Here is a 24,135-nt window from a genome sequence, read left to right on the forward strand (position 1 = left end):
ATCACAGTGGGGGAAAGGGCGGGATAGGTTGCATAGCCTAGTGTGTGTGGGGAGGGGCCAAATTGGCGAGGCTTCTGTGTGTGTGCACTTGCCTCTTGTTTATGAAGGGTCAGAGACCGATTAGCGCAGCAAATGAGGAGAAAGCAGTCGGTGGTACCTCTTTGGGTGAATGTATTGTGCTTTTCAAACACTACAGCTGCGTATAGGCCCAGAAGAGTTGTCTCGAGTGACCACGTGTGTCTGTAACTTTGCCACCGCGCCGTTTGGCGCCAAGGTCCCTTGAGGGAGCTGTCCATCACAGTGGGGCAAAGGGCGGGAAGATATTGCATAGCCTAGTGTGTGGGGCGGGGCCAAACGGGCGGGGCTTCTGTGCAGTTCACATGCCTCTTGTTTATAAAGGGTCAGAGACCATCAGAGCATCAGATGAGGAGAAATCAGCCTCCTGGTCACTGGAAGTACAGGAGGATTGCGCTCGAGAAACTCGTGGATGCCTAGACTTCCATCATGGATTACAGCTAATTGTAGACTGTAGCCTCGACCTTGCTCACTAGGTTCTTGGGCTGATTATAATGTTTTACTGAAGTTTAGCTTCAACCGGGGCACGTGCTGTTTCTTTTGTATCTGTAAGTGCTTCCTGTTGAGGTTTAATTTTTGAAACAGGAGCATCGTGCCAAAATGAATCCTGCCTGCATATTTATCCACGAAGATGCCACCATGTTGTGCCATACCTCTACTCAACTGGAGTACTTTCTACTGGGTAGTCAGTAAGTGCTACCTCGTTGGGTAAATGTATGGTGCTTTTCCTACACTACAGCTGCGTAAAGGCCCAGAAGAGAAGTCTTCAGTGATCACCTGTGTCTGTGACTTTGCCACTGCGCTGATAGGCGCCTAGGTACCTCGAGTGTGCTGTCCATCACAGTGGGGGAAAGGGCGGGATAGGTTGCATAGCCTAGTCAGTGACTTTGCCACTGCGCTGATCGGCGCCGAGGTACCTCGAGTGAGCTGTCCATCACAGTGGGGAAAAGGGCGGGATAGGTTGCATAGCCTAGTCTGTGTGGGGAGGGGTTAAACTGGCGAGGCTTCTGTGCGAGTTCACATGCCTCTTGTTTATGAAGGGTCAGAGACCGATCAGCGCAGTAAATGATAAGAAAGCAGTCGGTGGTACCTCTTTGGGTGAATGTATTGTGCTTTTCCAGCACTGCAGCTGCGTGAAGTCCCAGAAGAGTTGTCTTCAGTGATCACCTGTGTCTGTGACTTTGCCACTGCGCCGATATGCGCCGAGGTACCTCGAGGGAGCTGTCCATCAAAGTGGGGTACAGGACGGGATAGCTTGCATAGCCTAGTGTGTGTGGGGAGGGGCCAAACTGGCGAGGCTTCTGTGCGTGTGCACTTGCCTCTTGTTTATGAAGGGTCAGAGACCGATTAGCGCAGCAAATGAGGAGAAAGCAGTCGGTGGTACCTCTTTGGGTGAATGTATTGTGCTTTTCCAGCACTGCAGCTGCGTAAAGGCCCAGAAGAGTTGTCTCGAGTGACCACGTGTGTCTGTAACTTTGCCACCGCGCCGTTTGGCGCCAAGGTCCCTCGAGTGAGCTGTCCATCACAGTGGTGGGAAGGGCGGGATAGGTTGCATAGCCTAGTGTGTGTGGGGAGGGGTTAAACTGGCGAGGCTTCTGTGCGAGTTCACATGCCTCTTGTTTATGAAGGGTCAGAGACAGATCAGCGCAGAACATGATAAGAAAGCAGTAGGTGGTACCTCTTTGGGTGAATGTATTGTGCTTTTCAAACACTACAGCTGCGTATAGGCCCAGAAGAGTTGTCTCGAGTGACCACGTGTGTCTGTAACTTTGCCACCGCGCCGTTTGGCGCCAAGGTCCCTTGAGTGAGCTGTCCATCACAGTGGGGGAAAGGGCGGGAAGATGTTGCATAGCCTAGTGTGTGGGGCGGGGCCAAACGGGCGGGGCTTCTGTACAGTTCACATGCCTCTTGTTTATAAAGGGTCAGAGACCATCAGAGCATCAGATGAGGAGAAATCAGCCTCCTGGTCACTGGAAGTACAGGAGGATTGCGCTCGAGAAACTCGTGGATGCCTAGACCTCCATCACGGATTACAGCTAATTGTAGACTGTAGCCTCGACCTTGCTCACTAGGTTCTTGGGCTGATTATAATGTTTTACTGAAGTTTAGCTTCAACCGGGGCACGTGCTGTTTCTTTTGTATCTGTAAGTGCTTCCTGTTGAGGTTTAATTTTTGAAACAGGAGCATCGTGCCAAAATGAATCCTGCCTGCATATTTATCCACGAAGATGCCACCATGTTGTGCCATACCTCTACTCAACTGGAGTACTTTCTACTGGGTAGTCAGTAAGTGCTACCTCGTTGGGTAAATGTATGGTGCTTTTCCTACACTACAGCTGCGTAAAGGCCCAGAAGAGAAGTCTTCAGTGATCACCTGTGTCTGTGACTTTGCCACTGCGCTGATAGGCGCCTAGGTACCTCGAGTGAGCTGTCCATCACAGTGGGGGAAAGGGCGTGATAGGTTGCATAGCCTAGTCTGTGTGGGGAGGGGTTAAACTGGCGAGGCTTCTGTGCGAGTTCACATGCCTCTTGTTTATGAAGGGTCAGAGACCGATCAGCTCAGTAAATGATAAGAAAGCAGTCGGTGGTACCTCTTTGGGTGAATGTATTGTGCTTTTCCAGCACTGCAGCTGCGTAAAGGCCCAGAAGAGAAGTCTTCAGTGATCACCTGTGTCTGTGACTTTGCCACTGCGCTGATAGGCGCCTGGGTACCTCGAGTGAGCTGTCCATCACAGTGGGGGAAAGGGCAGAATAGGTTGCATAGCCTAGTCTGTGTGGGGAGGGGTTAAACTGGCGAGGCTTCTGTGCGAGTTCACATGCCTCTTGTTTATGAAGGGTCAGAGACCGATCAGCTCAGTAAATGATAAGAAAGCAGTCGGTGGTACCTCTTTGGGTGAATGTATTGTGCTTTTCCAGCACTGCAGCTGCGTAAAGGCCCAGAAGAGAAGTCTTCAGTGATCACCTGTGTCTGTGACTTTGCCACTGCGCTGATAGGCGCCTGGGTACCACGAGTGAGCTGTCCATCACAATGGGGGAAAGGGCAGAATAGGTTGCATAGCCTAGTCAGTGACTTTGCCACTGCGCTGATAGGCGCCGAGGTACCCCGAGTGAGCTGTCCATCACAGTGGGGGAAAGGGCGGGATAGGTTGCATAGCCTAGTCTGTGTGGGGAGGGGTTAAACTGGCGAGGCTTCTGTGCGAGTTCACATGCCTCTTGTTTATGAAGGGTCAGAGACCGATCAGCTCAGTAAATGATAAGAAAGCAGTCGGTGGTACCTCTTTGGGTGAATGTATTGTGCTTTTCCAGCACTGCAGCTGCGTAAAGGCCAGAAGAGTTGTATTCAGGGATCACCTGTGTCTGTAACGTTGCCACTGCGCCGATAGGCGCCGAGGTACCTCGAGTGAGCTGTCCATCACAGTGGGGGAAAGGGCGGGATAGGTTGCATAGCCTAGTGTGTGTGGGGAGGGGCCAAATTGGCGAGGCTTCTGTGTGTGTGCACTTGCCTCTTGTTTATGAAGGGTCAGAGACCGATTAGCGCAGCAAATGAGGAGAAAGCAGTCGGTGGTACCTCTTTGGGTGAATGTATTGTGCTTTTCAAACACTACAGCTGCGTATAGGCCCAGAAGAGTTGTCTCGAGTGACCACGTGTGTCTGTAACTTTGCCACCGCGCCGTTTGGCGCCAAGGTCCCTTGAGTGAGCTGTCCATCACAGTGGGGGAAAGGGCGGGAAGATATTGCATAGCCTAGTGTGTGGGGCGGGGCCAAACGGGCGGGGCTTCTGTGCAGTTCACATGCCTCTTGTTTATAAAGGGTCAGAGACCATCAGAGCATCAGATGAGGAGAAATCAGCCTCCTGGTCACTGGAAGTACAGGAGGATTGCGCTCGAGAAACTCGTGGATGCCTAGACTTCCATCATGGATTACAGCTAATTGTAGACTGTAGCCTCGACCTTGCTCACTAGGTTCTTGGGCTGATTATAATGCGTTACTGAAGTTTAGCTTCATCCGGGGCACGTGCTGTTTCTTTTGTATCTGTAAGTGCTTCCTGTTGAGGTTTAATTTTTGAAACAGGAGCATCGTGCCAAAATGAATCCTGCCTGCATATTTATCCACGAAGATGCCACCATGTTGTGCCATACCTCTACTCAACTGGAGTACTTTCTACTGGGTAGTCAGTAAGTGCTACCTCGTTGGGTAAATGTATGGTGCTTTTCCTACACTACAGCTGCGTAAAGGCCCAGAAGAGAAGTCTTCAGTGATCACCTGTGTCTGTGACTTTGCCACTGCGCTGATAGGCGCCTAGGTACCTCGAGTGAGCTGTCCATCACAGTGGGGGAAAGGGCGGGATAGGTTGCATAGCCTAGTCAGTGACTTTGCCACTGCGCTGATCGGCGCCGAGGTACCTCGAGTGAGCTGTCCATCACAGTGGGGAAAAGGGCGGGATAGGTTGCATAGCCTAGTCTGTGTGGGGAGGGGTTAAACTGGCGAGGCTTCTGTGCGAGTTCACATGCCTCTTGTTTATGAAGGGTCAGAGACCGATCAGCGCAGTAAATGATAAGAAAGCAGTCGGTGGTACCTCTTTGGGTGAATGTATTGTGCTTTTCCAGCACTGCAGCTGCGTGAAGTCCCAGAAGAGTTGTCTTCAGTGATCACCTGTGTCTGTGACTTTGCCACTGCGCCGATATGCGCCGAGGTACCTCGAGGGAGCTGTCCATCAAAGTGGGGTACAGGACGGGATAGCTTGCATAGCCTAGTGTGTGTGGGGAGGGGCCAAACTGGCGAGGCTTCTGTGCGTGTGCACTTGCCTCTTGTTTATGAAGGGTCAGAGACCGATTAGCGCAGCAAATGAGGAGAAAGCAGTCGGTGGTACCTCTTTGGGTGAATGTATTGTGCTTTTCCAGCACTGCAGCTGCGTAAAGGCCCAGAAGAGTTGTCTCGAGTGACCACGTGTGTCTGTAACTTTGCCACCGCGCCGTTTGGCGCCAAGGTCCCTCGAGTGAGCTGTCCATCACAGTGGTGGGAAGGGCGGGATAGGTTGCATAGCCTAGTGTGTGTGGGGAGGGGTTAAACTGGCGAGGCTTCTGTGCGAGTTCACATGCCTCTTGTTTATGAAGGGTCAGAGACAGATCAGCGCAGAAAATGATAAGAAAGCAGTAGGTGGTACCTCTCTGGGTGAATGTATTGTGCTTTTCAAACACTACAGCTGCGTATAGGCCCAGAAGAGTTGTCTCGAGTGACCACGTGTGTCTGTAACTTTGCCACCGCGCCGTTTGGCGCCAAGGTCCCTTGAGTGAGCTGTCCATCACAGTGGGGGAAAGGGCGGGAAGATGTTGCATAGCCTAGTGTGTGGGGCGGGGCCAAACGGGCGGGGCTTCTGTACAGTTCACATGCCTCTTGTTTATAAAGGGTCAGAGACCATCAGAGCATCAGATGAGGAGAAATCAGCCTCCTGGTCACTGGAAGTACAGGAGGATTGCGCTCGAGAAACTCGTGGATGCCTAGACCTCCATCACGGATTACAGCTAATTGTAGACTGTAGCCTCGACCTTGCTCACTAGGTTCTTGGGCTGATTATAATGTTTTACTGAAGTTTAGCTTCAACCGGGGCACGTGCTGTTTCTTTTGTATCTGTAAGTGCTTCCTGTTGAGGTTTAATTTTTGAAACAGGAGCATCGTGCCAAAATGAATCCTGCCTGCATATTTATCCACGAAGATGCCACCATGTTGTGCCATACCTCTACTCAACTGGAGTACTTTCTACTGGGTAGTCAGTAAGTGCTACCTCGTTGGGTAAATGTATGGTGCTTTTCCTACACTACAGCTGCGTAAAGGCCCAGAAGAGAAGTCTTCAGTGATCACCTGTGTCTGTGACTTTGCCACTGCGCTGATAGGCGCCTAGGTACCTCGAGTGAGCTGTCCATCACAGTGGGGGAAAGGGCGTGATAGGTTGCATAGCCTAGTCTGTGTGGGGAGGGGTTAAACTGGCGAGGCTTCTGTGCGAGTTCACATGCCTCTTGTTTATGAAGGGTCAGAGACCGATCAGCTCAGTAAATGATAAGAAAGCAGTCGGTGGTACCTCTTTGGGTGAATGTATTGTGCTTTTCCAGCACTGCAGCTGCGTAAAGGCCCAGAAGAGAAGTCTTCAGTGATCACCTGTGTCTGTGACTTTGCCACTGCGCTGATAGGCGCCTGGGTACCTCGAGTGAGCTGTCCATCACAGTGGGGGAAAGGGCAGAATAGGTTGCATAGCCTAGTCAGTGACTTTGCCACTGCGCTGATAGGCGCCGAGGTACCCCGAGTGAGCTGTCCATCACAATGGGGGAAAGGGCGGGATAGGTTGCATAGCCTAGTCTGTGTGGGGAGGGGTTAAACTGGCGAGGCTTCTGTGCGAGTTCACATGCCTCTTGTTTATGAAGGGTCAGAGACCGATCAGCTCAGTAAATGATAAGAAAGCAGTCGGTGGTACCTCTTTGGGTGAATGTATTGTGCTTTTCCAGCACTGCAGCTGCGTAAAGGCCCAGAAGAGAAGTCTTCAGTGATCACCTGTGTCTGTGACTTTGCCACTGCGCTGATAGGCGCCTGGGTACCTCGAGTGAGCTGTCCATCACAATGGGGGAAAGGGCAGAATAGGTTGCATAGCCTAGTCAGTGACTTTGCCACTGCGCTGATAGGCGCCGAGGTACCCCGAGTGAGCTGTCCATCACAGTGGGGGAAAGGGCGGGATAGGTTGCATAGCCTAGTCTGTGTGGGGAGGGGTTAAACTGGCGAGGCTTCTGTGCGAGTTCACATGCCTCTTGTTTATGAAGGGTCAGAGACCGATCAGCTCAGTAAATGATAAGAAAGCAGTCGGTGGTACCTCTTTGGGTGAATGTATTGTGCTTTTCCAGCACTGCAGCTGCGTAAAGGCCAGAAGAGTTGTATTCAGGGATCACCTGTGTCTGTAACGTTGCCACTGCGCCGATAGGCGCCGAGGTACCTCGAGTGAGCTGTCCATCACAGTGGGGGAAAGGGCGGGATAGGTTGCATAGCCTAGTGTGTGTGGGGAGGGGCCAAATTGGCGAGGCTTCTGTGTGTGTGCACTTGCCTCTTGTTTATGAAGGGTCAGAGACCGATTAGCGCAGCAAATGAGGAGAAAGCAGTCGGTGGTACCTCTTTGGGTGAATGTATTGTGCTTTTCAAACACTACAGCTGCGTATAGGCCCAGAAGAGTTGTCTCGAGTGACCACGTGTGTCTGTAACTTTGCCACCGCGCCGTTTGGCGCCAAGGTCCCTTGAGTGAGCTGTCCATCACAGTGGGGGAAAGGGCGGGAAGATATTGCATAGCCTAGTGTGTGGGGCGGGGCCAAACGGGCGGGGCTTCTGTGCAGTTCACATGCCTCTTGTTTATAAAGGGTCAGAGACCATCAGAGCATCAGATGAGGAGAAATCAGCCTCCTGGTCACTGGAAGTACAGGAGGATTGCGCTCGAGAAACTCGTGGATGCCTAGACTTCCATCATGGATTACAGCTAATTGTAGACTGTAGCCTCGACCTTGCTCACTAGGTTCTTGGGCTGATTATAATGCGTTACTGAAGTTTAGCTTCATCCGGGGCACGTGCTGTTTCTTTTGTATCTGTAAGTGCTTCCTGTTGAGGTTTAATTTTTGAAACAGGAGCATCGTGCCAAAATGAATCCTGCCTGCATATTTATCCACGAAGATGCCACCATGTTGTGCCATACCTCTACTCAACTGGAGTACTTTCTACTGGGTAGTCAGTAAGTGCTACCTCGTTGGGTAAATGTATGGTGCTTTTCCTACACTACAGCTGCGTAAAGGCCCAGAAGAGAAGTCTTCAGTGATCACCTGTGTCTGTGACTTTGCCACTGCGCTGATAGGCGCCTAGGTACCTCGAGTGAGCTGTCCATCACAGTGGGGGAAAGGGCGGGATAGGTTGCATAGCCTAGTCAGTGACTTTGCCACTGCGCTGATCGGCGCCGAGGTACCTCGAGTGAGCTGTCCATCACAGTGGGGAAAAGGGCGGGATAGGTTGCATAGCCTAGTCTGTGTGGGGAGGGGTTAAACTGGCGAGGCTTCTGTGCGAGTTCACATGCCTCTTGTTTATGAAGGGTCAGAGACCGATCAGCGCAGTAAATGATAAGAAAGCAGTCGGTGGTACCTCTTTGGGTGAATGTATTGTGCTTTTCCAGCACTGCAGCTGCGTGAAGTCCCAGAAGAGTTGTCTTCAGTGATCACCTGTGTCTGTGACTTTGCCACTGCGCCGATATGCGCCGAGGTACCTCGAGGGAGCTGTCCATCAAAGTGGGGTACAGGACGGGATAGCTTGCATAGCCTAGTGTGTGTGGGGAGGGGCCAAACTGGCGAGGCTTCTGTGCGTGTGCACTTGCCTCTTGTTTATGAAGGGTCAGAGACCGATTAGCGCAGCAAATGAGGAGAAAGCAGTCGGTGGTACCTCTTTGGGTGAATGTATTGTGCTTTTCCAGCACTGCAGCTGCGTAAAGGCCCAGAAGAGTTGTCTCGAGTGACCACGTGTGTCTGTAACTTTGCCACCGCGCCGTTTGGCGCCAAGGTCCCTCGAGTGAGCTGTCCATCACAGTGGTGGGAAGGGCGGGATAGGTTGCATAGCCTAGTGTGTGTGGGGAGGGGTTAAACTGGCGAGGCTTCTGTGCGAGTTCACATGCCTCTTGTTTATGAAGGGTCAGAGACAGATCAGCGCAGAAAATGATAAGAAAGCAGTAGGTGGTACCTCTTTGGGTGAATGTATTGTGCTTTTCAAACACTACAGCTGCGTATAGGCCCAGAAGAGTTGTCTCGAGTGACCACGTGTGTCTGTAACTTTGCCACCGCGCCGTTTGGCGCCAAGGTCCCTTGAGTGAGCTGTCCATCACAGTGGGGGAAAGGGCGGGAAGATGTTGCATAGCCTAGTGTGTGGGGCGGGGCCAAACGGGCGGGGCTTCTGTACAGTTCACATGCCTCTTGTTTATAAAGGGTCAGAGACCATCAGAGCATCAGATGAGGAGAAATCAGCCTCCTGGTCACTGGAAGTACAGGAGGATTGCGCTCGAGAAACTCGTGGATGCCTAGACCTCCATCACGGATTACAGCTAATTGTAGACTGTAGCCTCGACCTTGCTCACTAGGTTCTTGGGCTGATTATAATGTTTTACTGAAGTTTAGCTTCAACCGGGGCACGTGCTGTTTCTTTTGTATCTGTAAGTGCTTCCTGTTGAGGTTTAATTTTTGAAACAGGAGCATCGTGCCAAAATGAATCCTGCCTGCATATTTATCCACGAAGATGCCACCATGTTGTGCCATACCTCTACTCAACTGGAGTACTTTCTACTGGGTAGTCAGTAAGTGCTACCTCGTTGGGTAAATGTATGGTGCTTTTCCTACACTACAGCTGCGTAAAGGCCCAGAAGAGAAGTCTTCAGTGATCACCTGTGTCTGTGACTTTGCCACTGCGCTGATAGGCGCCTAGGTACCTCGAGTGAGCTGTCCATCACAGTGGGGGAAAGGGCGGGATAGGTTGCATAGCCTAGTCTGTGTGGGGAGGGGTTAAACTGGCGAGGCTTCTGTGCGAGTTCACATGCCTCTTGTTTATGAAGGGTCAGAGACCGATCAGCTCAGTAAATGATAAGAAAGCAGTCGGTGGTACCTCTTTGGGTGAATGTATTGTGCTTTTCCAGCACTGCAGCTGCGTAAAGGCCCAGAAGAGAAGTCTTCAGTGATCACCTGTGTCTGTGACTTTGCCACTGCGCTGATAGGCGCCTGGGTACCTCGAGTGAGCTGTCCATCACAGTGGGGGAAAGGGCAGAATAGGTTGCATAGCCTAGTCAGTGACTTTGCCACTGCGCTGATAGGCGCCGAGGTACCCCGAGTGAGCTGTCCATCACAGTGGGGGAAAGGGCGGGATAGGTTGCATAGCCTAGTCTGTGTGGGGAGGGGTTAAACTGGCGAGGCTTCTGTGCGAGTTCACATGCCTCTTGTTTATGAAGGGTCAGAGACCGATCAGCTCAGTAAATGATAAGAAAGCAGTCGGTGGTACCTCTTTGGGTGAATGTATTGTGCTTTTCCAGCACTGCAGCTGCGTAAAGGCCCAGAAGAGAAGTCTTCAGTGATCACCTGTGTCTGTGACTTTGCCACTGCGCTGATAGGCGCCTGGGTACCTCGAGTGAGCTGTCCATCACAGTGGGGGAAAGGGCAGAATAGGTTGCATAGCCTAGTCAGTGACTTTGCCACTGCGCTGATAGGTGCCGAGGTACCCCGAGTGAGCTGTCCATCACAGTGGGGGAAAGGGCGGGATAGGTTGCATAGCCTAGTCTGTGTGGGGAGGGGTTAAACTGGCGAGGCTTCTGTGCGAGTTCACATGCCTCTTGTTTATGAAGGGTCAGAGACCGATCAGCTCAGTAAATGATAAGAAAGCAGTCGGTGGTACCTCTTTGGGTGAATGTATTGTGCTTTTCCAGCACTGCAGCTGCGTAAAGGCCAGAAGAGTTGTATTCAGGGATCACCTGTGTCTGTAACGTTGCCACTGCGCCGATAGGCGCCGAGGTACCTCGAGTGAGCTGTCCATCACAGTGGGGGAAAGGGCGGGATAGGTTGCATAGCCTAGTGTGTGTGGGGAGGGGCCAAATTGGCGAGGCTTCTGTGTGTGTGCACTTGCCTCTTGTTTATGAAGGGTCAGAGACCGATTAGCGCAGCAAATGAGGAGAAAGCAGTCGGTGGTACCTCTTTGGGTGAATGTATTGTGCTTTTCAAACACTACAGCTGCGTATAGGCCCAGAAGAGTTGTCTCGAGTGACCACGTGTGTCTGTAACTTTGCCACCGCGCCGTTTGGCGCCAAGGTCCCTTGAGTGAGCTGTCCATCACAGTGGGGGAAAGGGCGGGAAGATATTGCATAGCCTAGTGTGTGGGGCGGGGCCAAACGGGCGGGGCTTCTGTGCAGTTCACATGCCTCTTGTTTATAAAGGGTCAGAGACCATCAGAGCATCAGATGAGGAGAAATCAGCCTCCTGGTCACTGGAAGTACAGGAGGATTGCGCTCGAGAAACTCGTGGATGCCTAGACTTCCATCATGGATTACAGCTAATTGTAGACTGTAGCCTCGACCTTGCTCACTAGGTTCTTGGGCTGATTATAATGCGTTACTGAAGTTTAGCTTCATCCGGGGCACGTGCTGTTTCTTTTGTATCTGTAAGTGCTTCCTGTTGAGGTTTAATTTTTGAAACAGGAGCATCGTGCCAAAATGAATCCTGCCTGCATATTTATCCACGAAGATGCCACCATGTTGTGCCATACCTCTACTCAACTGGAGTACTTTCTACTGGGTAGTCAGTAAGTGCTACCTCGTTGGGTAAATGTATGGTGCTTTTCCTACACTACAGCTGCGTAAAGGCCCAGAAGAGAAGTCTTCAGTGATCACCTGTGTCTGTGACTTTGCCACTGCGCTGATAGGCGCCTAGGTACCTCGAGTGTGCTGTCCATCACAGTGGGGGAAAGGGCGGGATAGGTTGCATAGCCTAGTCAGTGACTTTGCCACTGCGCTGATCGGCGCCGAGGTACCTCGAGTGAGCTGTCCATCACAGTGGGGAAAAGGGCGGGATAGGGTGCATAGCCTAGTCTGTGTGGGGAGGGGTTAAACTGGCGAGGCTTCTGTGCGAGTTCACATGCCTCTTGTTTATGAAGGGTCAGAGACCGATCAGCGCAGTAAATGATAAGAAAGCAGTCGGTGGTACCTCTTTGGGTGAATGTATTGTGCTTTTCCAGCACTGCAGCTGCGTGAAGTCCCAGAAGAGTTGTCTTCAGTGATCACCTGTGTCTGTGACTTTGCCACTGCGCCGATATGCGCCGAGGTACCTCGAGGGAGCTGTCCATCAAAGTGGGGTACAGGACGGGATAGCTTGCATAGCCTAGTGTGTGTGGGGAGGGGCCAAACTGGCGAGGCTTCTGTGCGTGTGCACTTGCCTCTTGTTTATGAAGGGTCAGAGACCGATTAGCGCAGCAAATGAGGAGAAAGCAGTCGGTGGTACCTCTTTGGGTGAATGTATTGTGCTTTTCCAGCACTGCAGCTGCGTAAAGGCCCAGAAGAGTTGTCTCGAGTGACCACGTGTGTCTGTAACTTTGCCACCGCGCCGTTTGGCGCCAAGGTCCCTCGAGTGAGCTGTCCATCACAGTGGTGGGAAGGGCGGGATAGGTTGCATAGCCTAGTGTGTGTGGGGAGGGGTTAAACTGGCGAGGCTTCTGTGCGAGTTCACATGCCTCTTGTTTATGAAGGGTCAGAGACAGATCAGCGCAGAAAATGATAAGAAAGCAGTAGGTGGTACCTCTTTGGGTGAATGTATTGTGCTTTTCAAACACTACAGCTGCGTATAGGCCCAGAAGAGTTGTCTCGAGTGACCACGTGTGTCTGTAACTTTGCCACCGCGCCGTTTGGCGCCAAGGTCCCTTGAGTGAGCTGTCCATCACAGTGGGGGAAAGGGCGGGAAGATGTTGCATAGCCTAGTGTGTGGGGCGGGGCCAAACGGGCGGGGCTTCTGTACAGTTCACATGCCTCTTGTTTATAAAGGGTCAGAGACCATCAGAGCATCAGATGAGGAGAAATCAGCCTCCTGGTCACTGGAAGTACAGGAGGATTGCGCTCGAGAAACTCGTGGATGCCTAGACCTCCATCACGGATTACAGCTAATTGTAGACTGTAGCCTCGACCTTGCTCACTAGGTTCTTGGGCTGATTATAATGTTTTACTGAAGTTTAGCTTCAACCGGGGCACGTGCTGTTTCTTTTGTATCTGTAAGTGCTTCCTGTTGAGGTTTAATTTTTGAAACAGGAGCATCGTGCCAAAATGAATCCTGCCTGCATATTTATCCACGAAGATGCCGCCATGTTGTGCCATACCTCTACTCAACTGGAGTACTTTCTACTGGGTAGTCAGTAAGTGCTACCTCGTTGGGTAAATGTATGGTGCTTTTCCTACACTACAGCTGCGTAAAGGCCCAGAAGAGAAGTCTTCAGTGATCACCTGTGTCTGTGACTTTGCCACTGCGCTGATAGGCGCCTAGGTACCTCGAGTGAGCTGTCCATCACAGTGGGGGAAAGGGCGTGATAGGTTGCATAGCCTAGTCTGTGTGGGGAGGGGTTAAACTGGCGAGGCTTCTGTGCGAGTTCACATGCCTCTTGTTTATGAAGGGTCAGAGACCGATCAGCTCAGTAAATGATAAGAAAGCAGTCGGTGGTACCTCTTTGGGTGAATGTATTGTGCTTTTCCAGCACTGCAGCTGCGTAAAGGCCCAGAAGAGAAGTCTTCAGTGATCACCTGTGTCTGTGACTTTGCCACTGCGCTGATAGGCGCCTGGGTACCTCGAGTGAGCTGTCCATCACAGTGGGGGAAAGGGCAGAATAGGTTGCATAGCCTAGTCAGTGACTTTGCCACTGCGCTGATAGGCGCCGAGGTACCCCGAGTGAGCTGTCCATCACAGTGGGGGAAAGGGCGGGATAGGTTGCATAGCCTAGTCTGTGTGGGGAGGGGTTAAACTGGCGAGGCTTCTGTGCGAGTTCACATGCCTCTTGTTTATGAAGGGTCAGAGACCGATCAGCTCAGTAAATGATAAGAAAGCAGTCGGTGGTACCTCTTTGGGTGAATGTATTGTGCTTTTCCAGCACTGCAGCTGCGTAAAGGCCAGAAGAGTTGTATTCAGGGATCACCTGTGTCTGTAAGGTTGCCACTGCGCCGATAGGCGCCGAGGTACCTCGAGTGAGCTGTCCATCACAGTGGGGAAAGGGCGGGATAGGTTGCATAGCCTAGTGTGTGGGGAGGGGCCAAATTGGCGAGGCTTCTGTGTGTGTGCACTTGCCTCTTGTTTATGAAGGGTCAGAGACCGATTAGCGCAGCAAATGAGGAGAAAGCAGTCGGTGGTACCTCTTTGGGTGAATGTATTGTGCTTTTCAAACACTACAGCTGCGTATAGGCCCAGAAGAGTTGTCTCGAGTGACCACGTGTGTCTGTAACTTTGCCACCGCGCCGTTTGGCGCCAAGGTCCCTTGAGTGAGCTGTCCATCACAGTGGGGGAAAGGGCGGGAAGATATTGCATAGCCTAGTGTGTGGGGCGGGGCCAAACGGGCGGGGCTTCTGTGCAGTTCACATGCCTCTTGTTTATAAAGGGTCAGAGACCATCAGAGCATCAGATGAGGAGAAATCAGCCTCCTGGTCACTGGAAGTACAGGAGGATTGCGCTCGAGAAACTCGTGGATGCCTAGACTTCCATCATGGATTACAGCTAATTGTAGACTGTAGCCTCGACCTTGCTCACTAGGTTCTTGGGCTGATTATAATGTTTTACTGAAGTTTAGCTTCAACCGGGGCACGTGCTGTTTCTTTTGTATCTGTAAGTGCTTCCTGTTGAGGTTTAATTTTTGAAACAGGAGCATCGTGCCAAAATGAATCCTGCCTGCATATTTATCCACGAAGATGCCACCATGTTGTGCCATACCTCTACTCAACTGGAGTACTTTCTACTGGGTAGTCAGTAAGTGCTACCTCGTTGGGTAAATGTATGGTGCTTTTCCTACACTACAGCTGCGTAAAGGCCCAGAAGAGAAGTCTTCAGTGATCACCTGTGTCTGTGACTTTGCCACTGCGCTGATAGGCGCCTAGGTACCTCGAGTGTGCTGTCCATCACAGTGGGGGAAAGGGCGGGATAGGTTGCATAGCCTAGTCAGTGACTTTGCCACTGCGCTGATCGGCGCCGAGGTACCTCGAGTGAGCTGTCCATCACAGTGGGGAAAAGGGCGGGATAGGTTGCATAGCCTAGTCTGTGTGGGGAGGGGTTAAACTGGCGAGGCTTCTGTGCGAGTTCACATGCCTCTTGTTTATGAAGGGTCAGAGACCGATCAGCGCAGTAAATGATAAGAAAGCAGTCGGTGGTACCTCTTTGGGTGAATGTATTGTGCTTTTCCAGCACTGCAGCTGCGTGAAGTCCCAGAAGAGTTGTCTTCAGTGATCACCTGTGTCTGTGACTTTGCCACTGCGCCGATATGCGCCGAGGTACCTCGAGGGAGCTGTCCATCACAGTGGGGGAAAGGGCGGGAAGATGTTGCATAGCCTAGTGTGTGGGGCGGGGCCAAACGGGCGGGGCTTCTGTGCAGTTCACATGCCTCTTGTTTATAAAGGGTCAGAGACCATCAGAGCATCAGATGAGGAGAAATCAGCCTCCTGGTCACTGGAAGTACAGGAGGATTGCGCTCGAGAAACTCGTGGATGCCTAGACCTCCATCACGGATTACAGCTAATTGTAGACTGTAGCCTCGACCTTGCTCACTAGGTTCTTGGGCTGATTATAATGTTTTACTGAAGTTTAGCTTCAACCGGGGCACGTGCTGTTTCTTTTGTATCTGTAAGTGCTTCCTGTTGAGGTTTAATTTTTGAAACAGGAGCATCGTGCCAAAATGAATCCTGCCTGCATATTTATCCACGAAGATGCCACCATGTTGTGCCATACCTCTACTCAACTGGAGTACTTTCTACTGGGTAGTCAGTAAGTGCTACCTCGTTGGGTAAATGTATGGTGCTTTTCCTACACTACAGCTGCGTAAAGGCCCAGAAGAGAAGTCTTCAGTGATCACCTGTGTCTGTGACTTTGCCACTGCGCTGATAGGCGCCTAGGTACCTCGAGTGAGCTGTCCATCACAGTGGGGGAAAGGGCGTGATAGGTTGCATAGCCTAGTCTGTGTGGGGAGGGGTTAAACTGGCGAGGCTTCTGTGCGAGTTCACATGCCTCTTGTTTATGAAGGGTCAGAGACCGATCAGCTCAGTAAATGATAAGAAAGCAGTCGGTGGTACCTCTTTGGGTGAATGTATTGTGCTTTTCCAGCACTGCAGCTGCGTAAAGGCCCAGAAGAGAAGTCTTCAGTGATCACCTGTGTCTGTGACTTTGCCACTGCGCTGATAGGCGCCTGGGTACCTCGAGTGAGCTGTCCATCACAGTGGGGGAAAGGGCAGAATAGGTTGCATAGCCTAGTCAGTGACTTTGCCACTGCGCTGATAGGCGCCGAGGTACCCCGAGTGAGCTGTCCATCACAGTGGGGGAAAGGGCGGGATAGGTTGCATAGCCTAGTCTGTGTGGGGAGGGGTTAAACTGGCGAGGCTTCTGTGCGAGTTCACATGCCTCTTGTTTATGAAGGGTCAGAGACCGATCAGCTCAGTAAATGATAAGAAAGCAGTCGGTGGTACCTCTTTGGGTGAATGTATTGTGCTTTTCCAGCACTGCAGCTGCGTAAAGGCCAGAAGAGTTGTATTCAGGGATCACCTGTGTCTGTAACTTTGCCACCGCGCCGTTTGGCGCCGAGGTACCTCGAGTGAGCTGTCCATCACAGTGGGGGAAAGGGCGGGATAGGTTGCATAGCCTAGTGTGTGTGGGGAGGGGCCAAATTGGCGAGGCTTCTGTGTGTGTGCACTTGCCTCTTGTTTATGAAGGGTCAGAGACCGATTAGCGCAGCAAATGAGGAGAAAGCAGTCGGTGGTACCTCTTTGGGTGAATGTATTGTGCTTTTCAAACACTACAGCTGCGTATAGGCCCAGAAGAGTTGTCTCGAGTGACCACGTGTGTCTGTAACTTTGCCACCGCGCCGTTTGGCGCCAAGGTCCCTTGAGGGAGCTGTCCATCACAGTGGGGCAAAGGGCGGGAAGATATTGCATAGCCTAGTGTGTGGGGCGGGGCCAAACGGGCGGGGCTTCTGTGCAGTTCACATGCCTCTTGTTTATAAAGGGTCAGAGACCATCAGAGCATCAGATGAGGAGAAATCAGCCTCCTGGTCACTGGAAGTACAGGAGGATTGCGCTCGAGAAACTCGTGGATGCCTAGACTTCCATCATGGATTACAGCTAATTGTAGACTGTAGCCTCGACCTTGCTCACTAGGTTCTTGGGCTGATTATAATGTTTTACTGAAGTTTAGCTTCAACCGGGGCACGTGCTGTTTCTTTTGTATCTGTAAGTGCTTCCTGTTGAGGTTTAATTTTTGAAACAGGAGCATCGTGCCAAAATGAATCCTGCCTGCATATTTATCCACGAAGATGCCACCATGTTGTGCCATACCTCTACTCAACTGGAGTACTTTCTACTGGGTAGTCAGTAAGTGCTACCTCGTTGGGTAAATGTATGGTGCTTTTCCTACACTACAGCTGCGTAAAGGCCCAGAAGAGAAGTCTTCAGTGATCACCTGTGTCTGTGACTTTGCCACTGCGCTGATAGGCGCCTAGGTACCTCGAGTGAGCTGTCCATCACAGTGGGGGAAAGGGCGGGATAGGTTGCATAGCCTAGTCTGTGTGGGGAGGGGTTAAACTGGCGAGGCTTCTGTGCGAGTTCACATGCCTCTTGTTTATGAAGGGTCAGAGACCGATCAGCTCAGTAAATGATAAGAAAGCAGTCGGTGGTACCTCTTTGGGTGAATGTATTGTGCTTTTCCAGCACTGCAGCTGCGTAAAGGCCAGAAGAGTTGTATTCAGGGATCACCTGTGTCTGTAACGTTGCCACTGCGCCGATAGGCGCCGAGGTACCTCGAGTGAGCTGTCCATCACAGTGGGGGAAAGGGCGGGATAGGTTGCATAGCCTAGTGTGTGTGGGGAGGGGCCAAATTGGCGAGGCTTCTGTGTGTGTGCACTTGCCTCTTGTTTATGAAGGGTCAGAGACCGATTAGCGCAGCAAATGAGGAGAAAGCAGTCGGTGGTACCTCTTTGGGTGAATGTATTGTGCTTTTCAAACACTACAGCTGCGTATAGGCCCAGAAGAGTTGTCTCGAGTGACCACGTGTGTCTGTAACTTTGCCACCGCGCCGTTTGGCGCCAAGGTCCCTTGAGTGAGCTGTCCATCACAGTGGGGGAAAGGGCGGGAAGATATTGCATAGCCTAGTGTGTGGGGCGGGGCCAAACGGGCGGGGCTTCTGTGCAGTTCACATGCCTCTTGTTTATAAAGGGTCAGAGACCATCAGAGCATCAGATGAGGAGAAATCAGCCTCCTGGTCACTGGAAGTACAGGAGGATTGCGCTCGAGAAACTCGTGGATGCCTAGACTTCCATCATGGATTACAGCTAATTGTAGACTGTAGCCTCGACCTTGCTCACTAGGTTCTTGGGCTGATTATAATGCGTTACTGAAGTTTAGCTTCATCCGGGGCACGTGCTGTTTCTTTTGTATCTGTAAGTGCTTCCTGTTGAGGTTTAATTTTTGAAACAGGAGCATCGTGCCAAAATGAATCCTGCCTGCATATTTATCCACGAAGATGCCACCATGTTGTGCCATACCTCTACTCAACTGGAGTACTTTCTACTGGGTAGTCAGTAAGTGCTACCTCGTTGGGTAAATGTATGGTGCTTTTCCTACACTACAGCTGCGTAAAGGCCCAGAAGAGAAGTCTTCAGTGATCACCTGTGTCTGTGACTTTGCCACTGCGCTGATAGGCGCCTAGGTACCTCGAGTGTGCTGTCCATCACAGTGGGGGAAAGGGCGGGATAGGTTGCATAGCCTAGTCAGTGACTTTGCCACTGCGCTGATCGGCGCCGAGGTACCTCGAGTGAGCTGTCCATCACAGTGGGGAAAAGGGCGGGATAGGTTGCATAGCCTAGTCTGTGTGGGGAGGGGTTAAACTGGCGAGGCTTCTGTGCGAGTTCACATGCCTCTTGTTTATGAAGGGTCAGAGACCGATCAGCGCAGTAAATGATAAGAAAGCAGTCGGTGGTACCTCTTTGGGTGAATGTATTGTGCTTTTCCAGCACTGCAGCTGCGTGAAGTCCCAGAAGAGTTGTCTTCAGTGATCACCTGTGTCTGTGACTTTGCCACTGCGCCGATATGCGCCGAGGTACCTCGAGGGAGCTGTCCATCAAAGTGGGGTACAGGACGGGATAGCTTGCATAGCCTAGTGTGTGTGGGGAGGGGCCAAACTGGCGAGGCTTCTGTGCGTGTGCACTTGCCTCTTGTTTATGAAGGGTCAGAGACCGATTAGCGCAGCAAATGAGGAGAAAGCAGTCGGTGGTACCTCTTTGGGTGAATGTATTGTGCTTTTCCAGCACTGCAGCTGCGTAAAGGCCCAGAAGAGTTGTCTCGAGTGACCACGTGTGTCTGTAACTTTGCCACCGCGCCGTTTGGCGCCAAGGTCCCTCGAGTGAGCTGTCCATCACAGTGGTGGGAAGGGCGGGATAGGTTGCATAGCCTAGTGTGTGTGGGGAGGGGTTAAACTGGCGAGGCTTCTGTGCGAGTTCACATGCCTCTTGTTTATGAAGGGCCAGAGACAGATCAGCGCAGAAAATGATAAGAAAGCAGTAGGTGGTACCTCTTTGGGTGAATGTATTGTGCTTTTCAAACACTACAGCTGCGTATAGGCCCAGAAGAGTTGTCTCGAGTGACCACGTGTGTCTGTAACTTTGCCACCGCGCCGTTTGGCGCCAAGGTCCCTTGAGTGAGCTGTCCATCACAGTGGGGGAAAGGGCGGGAAGATGTTGCATAGCCTAGTGTGTGGGGCGGGGCCAAACGGGCGGGGCTTCTGTACAGTTCACATGCCTCTTGTTTATAAAGGGTCAGAGACCATCAGAGCATCAGATGAGGAGAAATCAGCCTCCTGGTCACTGGAAGTACAGGAGGATTGCGCTCGAGAAACTCGTGGATGCCTAGACCTCCATCACGGATTACAGCTAATTGTAGACTGTAGCCTCGACCTTGCTCACTAGGTTCTTGGGCTGATTATAATGCGTTACTGAAGTTTAGCTTCATCCGGGGCACGTGCTGTTTCTTTTGTATCTGTAAGTGCTTCCTGTTGAGGTTTAATTTTTGAAACAGGAGCATCGTGCCAAAATGAATCCTGCCTGCATATTTATCCACGAAGATGCCACCATGTTGTGCCATACCTCTACTCAACTGGAGTACTTTCTACTGGGTAGTCAGTAAGTGCTACCTCGTTGGGTAAATGTATGGTGCTTTTCCTACACTACAGCTGCGTAAAGGCCCAGAAGAGAAGTCTTCAGTGATCACCTGTGTCTGTGACTTTGCCACTGCGCTGATAGGCGCCTAGGTACCTCGAGTGTGCTGTCCATCACAGTGGGGGAAAGGGCGGGATAGGTTGCATAGCCTAGTCAGTGACTTTGCCACTGCGCTGATCGGCGCCGAGGTACCTCGAGTGAGCTGTCCATCACAGTGGGGAAAAGGGCGGGATAGGTTGCATAGCCTAGTCTGTGTGGGGAGGGGTTAAACTGGCGAGGCTTCTGTGCGAGTTCACATGCCTCTTGTTTATGAAGGGTCAGAGACCGATCAGCGCAGTAAATGATAAGAAAGCAGTCGGTGGTACCTCTTTGGGTGAATGTATTGTGCTTTTCCAGCACTGCAGCTGCGTGAAGTCCCAGAAGAGTTGTCTTCAGTGATCACCTGTGTCTGTGACTTTGCCACTGCGCCGATATGCGCCGAGGTACCTCGAGGGAGCTGTCCATCAAAGTGGGGTACAGGACGGGATAGCTTGCATAGCCTAGTGTGTGTGGGGAGGGGCCAAACTGGCGAGGCTTCTGTGCGTGTGCACTTGCCTTCTGTTTATGAAGGGTCAGAGACCGATTAGCGCAGCAAATGAGGAGAAAGCAGTCGGTGGTACCTCTTTGGGTGAATGTATTGTGCTTTTCCAGCACTGCAGCTGCGTAAAGGCCCAGAAGAGTTGTCTCGAGTGACCACGTGTGTCTGTAACTTTGCCACCGCGCCGTTTGGCGCCAAGGTCCCTCGAGTGAGCTGTCCATCACAGTGGTGGGAAGGGCGGGATAGGTTGCATAGCCTAGTGTGTGTGGGGAGGGGTTAAACTGGCGAGGCTTCTGTGCGAGTTCACATGCCTCTTGTTTATGAAGGGTCAGAGACAGATCAGCGCAGAAAATGATAAGAAAGCAGTAGGTGGTACCTCTTTGGGTGAATGTATTGTGCTTTTCAAACACTACAGCTGCGTATAGGCCCAGAAGAGTTGTCTCGAGTGAACACGTGTGTCTGTAACTTTGCCACCGCGCCGTTTGGCGCCAAGGTCCCTTGAGTGAGCTGTCCATCACAGTGGGGGAAAGGGCGGGAAGATGTTGCATAGCCTAGTGTGTGGGGCGGGGCCAAACGGGCGGGGCTTCTGTACAGTTCACATGCCTCTTGTTTATAAAGGGTCAGAGACCATCAGAGCATCAGATGAGGAGAAATCAGCCTCCTGGTCACTGGAAGTACAGGAGGATTGCGCTCGAGAAACTCGTGGATGCCTAGACCTCCATCACGGATTACAGCTAATTGTAGACTGTAGCCTCGACCTTGCTCACTAGGTTCTTGGGCTGATTATAATGTTTTACTGAAGTTTAGCTTCAACCGGGGCACGTGCTGTTTCTTTTGTATCTGTAAGTGCTTCCTGTTGAGGTTTAATTTTTGAAACAGGAGCATCGTGCCAAAATGAATCCTGCCTGCATATTTATCCACGAAGATGCCGCCATGTTGTGCCATACCTCTACTCAACTGGAGTACTTTCTACTGGGTAGTCAGTAAGTGCTACCTCGTTGGGTAAATGTATGGTGCTTTTCCTACACTACAGCTGCGTAAAGGCCCAGAAGAGAAGTCTTCAGTGATCACCTGTGTCTGTGACTTTGCCACTGCGCTGATAGGCGCCTAGGTACCTCGAGTGAGCTGTCCATCACAGTGGGGGAAAGGGCGTGATAGGTTGCATAGCCTAGTCTGTGTGGGGAGGGGTTAAACTGGCGAGGCTTCTGTGCGAGTTCACATGCCTCTTGTTTATGAAGGGTCAGAGACCGATCAGCTCAGTAAATGATAAGAAAGCAGTCGGTGGTACCTCTTTGGGTGAATGTATTGTGCTTTTCCAGCACTGCAGCTGCGTAAAGGCCCAGAAGAGAAGTCTTCAGTGATCACCTGTGTCTGTGACTTTGCCACTGCGCTGATAGGCGCCTGGGTACCTCGAGTGAGCTGTCCATCACAGTGGGGGAAAGGGCAGAATAGGTTGCATAGCCTAGTCAGTGACTTTGCCACTGCGCTGATAGGCGCCGAGGTACCCCGAGTGAGCTGTCCATCACAGTGGGGGAAAGGGCGGGATAGGTTGCATAGCCTAGTCTGTGTGGGGAGGGGTTAAACTGGCGAGGCTTCTGTGCGAGTTCACATGCCTCTTGTTTATGAAGGGTCAGAGACCGATCAGCTCAGTAAATGATAAGAAAGCAGTCGGTGGTACCTCTTTGGGTGAATGTATTGTGCTTTTCCAGCACTGCAGCTGCGTAAAGGCCAGAAGAGTTGTATTCAGGGATCACCTGTGTCTGTAACGTTGCCACTGCGCCGATAGGCGCCGAGGTACCTCGAGTGAGCTGTCCATCACAGTGGGGAAAGGGCGGGATAGGTTGCATAGCCTAGTGTGTGGGGAGGGGCCAAATTGGCGAGGCTTCTGTGTGTGTGCACTTGCCTCTTGTTTATGAAGGGTCAGAGACCGATTAGCGCAGCAAATGAGGAGAAAGCAGTCGGTGGTACCTCTTTGGGTGAATGTATTGTGCTTTTCAAACACTACAGCTGCGTATAGGCCCAGAAGAGTTGTCTCGAGTGACCACGTGTGTCTGTAACTTTGCCACCGCGCCGTTTGGCGCCAAGGTCCCTTGAGTGAGCTGTCCATCACAGTGGGGGAAAGGGCGGGAAGATATTGCATAGCCTAGTGTGTGGGGCGGGGCCAAACGGGCGGGGCTTCTGTGCAGTTCACATGCCTCTTGTTTATAAAGGGTCAGAGACCATCAGAGCATCAGATGAGGAGAAATCAGCCTCCTGGTCACTGGAAGTACAGGAGGATTGCGCTCGAGAAACTCGTGGATGCCTAGACTTCCATCATGGATTACAGCTAATTGTAGACTGTAGCCTCGACCTTGCTCACTAGGTTCTTGGGCTGATTATAATGCGTTACTGAAGTTTAGCTTCATCCGGGGCACGTGCTGTTTCTTTTGTATCTGTAAGTGCTTCCTGTTGAGGTTTAATTTTTGAAACAGGAGCATCGTGCCAAAATGAATCCTGCCTGCATATTTATCCACGAAGATGCCACCATGTTGTGCCATACCTCTACTCAACTGGAGTACTTTCTACTGGGTAGTCAGTAAGTGCTACCTCGTTGGGTAAATGTATGGTGCTTTTCCTACACTACAGCTGCGTAAAGGCCCAGAAGAGAAGTCTTCAGTGATCACCTGTGTCTGTGACTTTGCCACTGCGCTGATAGGCGCCTAGGTACCTCGAGTGTGCTGTCCATCACAGTGGGGGAAACGGCGGGATAGGTTGCATAGCCTAGTCAGTGACTTTGCCACTGCGCTGATCGGCGCCGAGGTACCTCGAGTGAGCTGTCCATCACAGTGGGGAAAAGGGCGGGATAGGTTGCATAGCCTAGTCTGTGTGGGGAGGGGTTAAACTGGCGAGGCTTCTGTGCGAGTTCACATGCCTCTTGTTTATGAAGGGTCAGAGACCGATCAGCGCAGTAAATGATAAGAAAGCAGTCGGTGGTACCTCTTTGGGTGAATGTATTGTGCTTTTCCAGCACTGCAGCTGCGTGAAGTCCCAGAAGAGTTGTCTTCAGTGATCACCTGTGTCTGTGACTTTGCCACTGCGCCGATATGCGCCGAGGTACCTCGAGGGAGCTGTCCATCAAAGTGGGGTACAGGACGGGATAGCTTGCATAGCCTAGTGTGTGTGGGGAGGGGCCAAACTGGCGAGGCTTCTGTGCGTGTGCACTTGCCTCTTGTTTATGAAGGGTCAGAGACCGATTAGCGCAGCAAATGAGGAGAAAGCAGTCGGTGGTACCTCTTTGGGTGAATGTATTGTGCTTTTCCAGCACTGCAGCTGCGTAAAGGCCCAGAAGAGTTGTCTCGAGTGACCACGTGTGTCTGTAACTTTGCCACCGCGCCGTTTGGCGCCAAGGTCCCTCGAGTGAGCTGTCCATCACAGTGGTGGGAAGGGCGGGATAGGTTGCATAGCCTAGTGTGTGTGGGGAGGGGTTAAACTGGCGAGGCTTCTGTGCGAGTTCACATGCCTCTTGTTTATGAAGGGTCA

Source organism: Lissotriton vulgaris, chromosome 8, assembly GCF_964263255.1.
Source record: "Lissotriton vulgaris chromosome 8, aLisVul1.2, whole genome shotgun sequence".
In the NCBI taxonomy this organism is placed as follows: Eukaryota; Metazoa; Chordata; class Amphibia; order Caudata; family Salamandridae; genus Lissotriton; species Lissotriton vulgaris.